The 6,666-nt window shown below is 42.0% G+C and overlaps 1 pseudogene; it reads right to left on the bottom strand.

Moving 5' to 3' along the window:
- Positions 1-5,089: 5,089 nt before the first annotated feature.
- On the bottom strand, positions 5,090-5,629 carry LOC107153060 (annotated as a pseudogene).
- Positions 5,630-6,666: the final 1,037 nt, after the last annotated feature.

The raw sequence follows: 6,666 nt of genomic DNA, 5'->3' as shown, positions 1-6,666 counted from the left end.
ATTATTACCCAGCTGTGGTCAATAACATTCTCTGGGTCAAGAGTGACTTGCTTGAGGGAAGGAAGGAGGGAGTTTCCATTCACTGAATACTACTTTGGGCCTCCTGTGTGATTACAGTATCCGCAGTACATTTATTCCCTTTATGTAGTTGTTAAAGCAAAATTGAATGTCATAAAATTGTGAAAGAGGCTTATACTTGCTCTAGTTTGATTTTATTATACATTATTAGTCACACATTGTGGTATAGCACTCTAGAGAGCTGGTTGTCCCCTCCCCAACACTGAAGATGGTTTGAGCAGCTGGACCAATGCAATAGCCTAGGAGCCGGCAGTAGGATCCAGGCTTCAGACACCTGAGCCCTGCTCATTTCACTACCCCAAACCATCTTGTTTATGTGATGTAAGTTTCTTGATTGGGGACACAAGCCAAGAACAAAATCCTAATTAAAATAGTAGCATCAAGAAAAAATATCTTTGTTAACAATGATATTGGTGTCTGAAAAGAAACAGTCATATGCTAATAAATAATACACTTTTAAGAGCCTTTTCCTTATTATCAACTGAGTACAGAGAAATGCATAGTATAGGAGATAGACATATTTGATTCCAGCTCTAAAAAAATAAATGTGCTGCTCAAATGATTTTCTAACGAAACAGAATCTGCTTACATTGTGATTTAACAACTATTTAGACTCATTTTAATTAGTTATGATCACTTTCACAAATAGAATGGTGTGTTTAAATTCAATACATGTAGAAACAGGCTATGGAAGACTAGGTGACTTTCAAATTCTAATATAAGATATTGCTGTCTTTGGACTGAAACAAGCAATGATGCACTTTCTGGAAAGGAAATAGCACCTATATCTAATTGACTGCATGTCCCAGCACCCCTCAGTAACAGAGAATATGTGGTGGGTTTTGCAACACGGAAGCCTAGAGTGCTTCCTCGATTGTTTTGTGGCTTGTCTTAGGGCCCTTGTAGGGATGGCTACAAACTATCCCAGTCTTCCAGAGAATTCCATAGAGGAAAGAAGGGAAAGTATTCCTTAATTCTGTAAATAATATTTGTTAAGCTATTGATGACTGTGTATCACTGCTGTGGTTATCAAAGCAGTACATACAAGGCATTTAAAACTCACAACAATCTTTCACTAAAAATCTATTCAAATTTTATATATTCTGAGAGGTACAGGGAGGTTAATTACCTTGTCCTAGGTCCCTGAGCTAGAAAGTGAAACCAACATTTGTGGGACCAATGTCTATGATCTTTGTTTCATGCCTGGGTCTTTTAACTGTAATCCCTAAACTATAATCTCCTTAAATCTCTTATTTCCAAATACAGTCACAATCTGAGATTCCATTGGCTAGAACTTCAACGTATGAATTAGGAAAGAACCCAATTCAGCACTTAACACCACCATGGGGAAAGTGGAGGCACTACAGGTAAAGGAAGGCCCAGGAATGGAGGCAACTTGCAGAAGTTAGGAGGGGGAACAAAACAGAGCCACCTTCAGAGCTGCCAGAAGAAGCCAGAAAGTGCCTAATTGCTTGTTTCAGTCCAAAGGGGACAGATTTGCTGATGCTGATTTCAGACCTCAGGCCTTCAGATCTGTGAGAAGACTTTAAGCCACTGAGTGTGTGGTACTTAGGAAACCTATAATGTCAATATGATTGCCTTGTCCAGTGGTGACTTGTAGAGTGCTCAACAGATGAGCCCATGGTGATGGGCCTGGCTGGGTACAGACAGGAAGGCATCCTGCAGGAGAAGATGCTGGGTCAGAGGACTATGGAGACTTGGAGTTAGGAGGAAGTGGAGGTAGAGAAGTATCTTACGCAAAGGTGAAGTGGTTTGACATACCCAGTCTGGGTCTGAGAAATACTAAAACTGAGTAGTTTGAACTATTTTTAAAAGTAGATTGCATAATTTCACAGGAAAAGAAATACAAATGTCAACAAAAATATGAAAAAATGTTCATCATCTCTAGCAATTAAAGAAATACAAATTAAAACTACACTGAGATTCCATTTCACTCTCATCAGAATGGCAATTATCAAGAAAACAAGTCAAAATAAATGTTGGAGAAGATGTGTGGGGAAAGGTCCACTCATACATTGCTGGTGAGACTGCAAATTGGTCCAACTACGCTGGAAAGCAGTGTGGAGATTTCTCAGAACACTTGGAATGGAACCACCAGTGGACCCAGCTATCCCATTCCTTGGTAGAAACAGGACTCAAATGGTAGAAACCCAGAGGACTCAAAATCAGCATACTACAGTGATGCAGCCATCTCAATGTTTACAGCAGCTAAATTCACAATAGCCAAGTGATGGAACCAACTTAGGTGCCCTTCAACAGATGACTGAATAAAGATAATGTGGTGTATATTTATATAGTAATGGAAAATTACTCAGCCATAAAGAAGAATGAAATTATGGCATTTACCAGGAAATGGATGGAACTGGAGACTGTCATTCTAAGAATAAGCCAATTCCAAAACACCAAAGGCCAATGTTCTCTCTGATATGTGGATGCTAAACACAATACAGGAGGCAGAGGGAAGAATAGATGGCCATTGAATAAGACAAAGGAGAATGAAGGGAAGGGAGAAGGGATGAGAATAAGAAAAACAGCAGAACTAATTGGATGTAACTTTCCTATGTTCACATATGAATGAATACACAACCAGGGTAATTCCACATCATGTTCAACCACAAGAATGGAATCCTAATTAGAATAAGTTATGCTCCATGGATGTGTAATATGCCAAAATACATTATACTGTCATGTATGTCTAAAGAGAACAAATAAAAAAATTTTAAAAGTAGGTTGCATAGGTCCAAATTTAAAAGCTGAAAGAGGCCTTTGAGATTGCTCTTGCACTCTTTCATTTTTATATCAACATCTGGGCAGGTATCATAGAACAAATTAGTGAAAACATTCAAGACAGAAATCTATCTCCCAAGCATTATCTAATATTCTTTCCACTAGACCAGGGTTGCAGCCTGGACTTTTCTTGAATGCATATACAGCATATTTCTTAAAACAGAGCAAGGGGCACAAAACATATTTACTTAAAGAGTAATAAATAATATTTAATATTTAATGAATAAATAATATTTAATAAAATTTGAAAGAATGAATGTCAGAGAGAAAATAACCATTGGTTGTAGGTGTGCTTTCAGATACACTGTTTCACTTGATGGGGACAATTCTATGTTATTATTCCCTAATTCCCAAGGTCTTTTTCAAAACTGCAAGTGTTAAGAAGTTTGGGTAACTCGCCTCAAATTTCCTGGTTAATCAGAGAAGGACTCTGAAAAGCAATCTAGTGCTGTGGCTTCAGACTTCTGAACTCTGGGTTCAGATCTCAGTTCAGTACCCTTCCAGACTGTGACAGGGGGCAAGCTATTCAGTTTTGGTCAAATGTTAATGAATAATGCAGCAACTGTAATTTCCAGGACACCCTGATGTAGTGCAAAGGAATTTGCTTTGGAATTTGAATCAGGCTGGCATTATGACTCCATCCTGTTTCACTTTCTTCATCTTTGAAATGGGAATGGTATTTAACTCATAAGGTTATGAAGATTCAAAAAGAAAATTATATGCAACCCTGAAGATTTCTGCTCATTATATCCGCTTGGCAAATGAAAATTCTTTCCACCTTTCATCCCTACCCTCCTACAGGGGTCTTGCTGGTTACTGCAAGGTTAGTGACCCCTTTTTGCTAACCTATCTTCTTTTTTTTTTTTTTTGTACAGAAAGTCACAGCATTTTATTTGAGTTAGTCTATTTCATTCAATCATCTGCCACATTGTTCTGGGCACCATTAGTATTATTGTCATTATTAGTGTCAATTTGGAGACAGCTATGCTTTAAAAAAAATCTGGATTGGATCTCCATAATGCTTAACTCCTGGCCAATTTTTTCCTTACTTTTTATTATTTTTTCTTTTTCTCCAAGAGAAAAAAAGACTGAGATATATTTGCAAAAAATTTATCTCCACTAAAAACAATTCATAGCTCATGATCTCTCATGGGGGCTTTCTTTTTGGGGAGAGTTGTTTCTTATAAATGTTTGCTAATACAACAACCTGCCCAAGGAATCATAAAGGGAAATGAGAAATAGCTTCCAGAGAAAAGCAGATGCTTTTCACAGAAGGAGCCCTAATGTCTCCTAAGTGTGATGGCGCCATTCTGCCAAGGTAAAGGGACAGAGATAGGGGACATCTCTCCCCAAAGGCCAGTAGTAATAAAGTACATTCAGGTTAATCAGGGAGGTAGTAACTAGCTGGAAAACCCAGAGGTTAGCATCTCTAGAGAGGAATGTGGGTGTGACTGAGTAAGCTAGGGCTGGATGAAGAAAGTGACAGATAGCAGCGGGAGAGTGGGGAACAATCCACGTTTCCCCAGAGGACCCACAGAAAGATGCCACCACTACTGAAGGCATCTTGTGCTGTTCTAGGAGATGAGGGTACACGGAATGAATGATACAGAACAAGTAGAAAGCTAAGTGCTTCCCTCCTTTGTCAATAACACTGGAGGAGAACCACCTGATGCACAGGTGGGAACAGGTGCCCCGGGGAAAAGGATAGCTGCCTGAGTTGTGGCCCTGAATTGAAGGTGCAATCTAGCAGTGGCTATCACACTCTGTCTACCACAGAGTACTGTGTCCCTGGGACCGTGTGTAGGGAAGGATCATTGCTGGCTGGCAGCATCAGGGAGATCCTGCCCTGGTCCTCTGCTCTGGGTTCTCGGCAGGTCCTTTGGGCCTTTACACAATTGCTTAGTTGAGGAGATAAGATCCTGCCTCACAGGTGTCTAACAAATATATATGGAAGTGTCATTTCAATTTGGTTCAGAAAGGTGAGAACAAATTTAGAAGAGATGCTTTACTCAGAAACAGGGAGCACAGGCCCACCAGCAAGCAAATCTAGTACTCCTTTCAGCCCTGAAGACAGAGAGGGACCAGCACAGCCAAGGGCCTCAGAGGGGGAGGCTGCAAGTCTGCTGCCATTCAAGTTTTCTGCAGAACTTGGAAAACCAAGTTATTCTTATTTCTTTCTTAGGTAATAACTAGTCTACACAAGCTCAACCAGAGCATACGGAAGAAAAATGAACATTGAGAGGGTCTTAAATACCTTTGTAGGACAGACAGTTTTAGAAATGTAGAAAGATCATCAAGTAAACATAGCACCCCTCAAAAGAGAGTCTGAATGTGAAAGTGGAGAGGAAGTTTTGGCTTTCTCCTTTAACTGTGTTTTTGGCGCTTTGGCCTGTAAGCAATCAAGATAGAGAGACATGCTATCCCAAAGAGGAAAGCCTGCAGGAACCAGAGTAGTTGAGTTGAGCGCGACTGTCTGTGATTCCTTTATACTTGCACAATACCATGGCATATCAGGACTCTCCCACGTGAATCAGCCAGGCAAGCCAATACCCATTATGCAGGAGGGTGTGATGGTGGTTCACCAAATACTGAGTAAAGTAGCCCAGGGGTCCAAGGCTCTGATGAGGGACACTCTGGGGCCAGAGGACAACCACGTGTAGTAGCCAAAGGAGGGGGTGATGACTGTGAACCAGAACAGACTGCCCCTCCGGAAGTAGGCTGCACCATCTGCTACAGTGGCCATCACTGCAGCATCTCCAGGGGAATGAGCGGCCACACAGTTCAGCGCAGGGGTGGGCCTAACCTACCTTCTTAAGTTTCCCTTCCTTTTCTCTCTTCCCTTTTATCTCTTTCCAGTCTTTTTCTTTTGGGTTACGTTCAAAATGAAGTGTAGAAAACAAACCTGACAGGTTTGTGAAAAGTGAACAGATAAATGGAAGATGTAAGCAAGATACTTTAGGTAGCTGCCCTCCAACCTCTTCAGAAACATTAAACTTATTTTTAAAAAAAGTATTTATCCTTCAAGCACGCAGATAACGGAGACCGCCACGGATTGTGTTGTCCCCACATAGATGCTGCTGCCTGGGAATTGCTCCCCTTGCTCATCATCCTGGGAGGAGATCTGTCCTCCCTCCAGATCCAGCTTTGGGCAGGGAACCGCTGCAGAGGTGGCGAAGAGCGCTCCACAGGTACATGCTCTGCACCGCGCGCCCTCTATAGCCCACTCCGCCGCCTACCCTGGACCCAGAACAGTCACCACCACCCTGGCCTAACCACTGCCCGCTGGCGGCCTCCATGCCAAGGCTGCAGTGGACAGCTGATGCTCGTGTGCACACGCTCTGATGCCCCCTAAAATTTCAATCCCAGGACAGCAGTGGTTCCCTGGCGTCCTCCCGCCAGCCCCAACAGGCTTTGGTGGGACCTGCACAGCTGCAGGGTAAGGATCAGAAGAATGGGGTGGACTGGTCACGGGGCCTAGGTGGAGGCTCCTGCCAGCAGAGGCCTTCTCTATTTTGTACAAAGGCAATTCTAATTTGTTTTTGCTTTATCGTGCTTTATTTTGTTGGTGATGGGCATTGGGGAATGGGGAGAAGAGAAGGATGTTGAAATCGTGAAAGGATATGACTTCCTTCCTTCCTTCCTTCCTTCTCTCTCTTTCTCTCTCTCTCTCTCTCTCTCTCTCTCTCTCTCTCTCTCTGTCTCTTCCTTCCTTCCTTCCTTCCTTCCTTCCTTCCTTCCTTCCTTCCTTCCTTCCTTCCTTCCTTTCTTTCTTTCTTTCTT

This window comes from Marmota marmota, unplaced genomic scaffold (assembly GCF_001458135.2).
Source record: "Marmota marmota marmota unplaced genomic scaffold, marMar, whole genome shotgun sequence".
Lineage (NCBI taxonomy): Eukaryota > Metazoa > Chordata > Mammalia > Rodentia > Sciuridae > Marmota > Marmota marmota.
The sequence above is the reverse complement of the archived record's forward strand: the minus strand, read 5'-3'. Positions and strand labels throughout refer to the sequence as shown.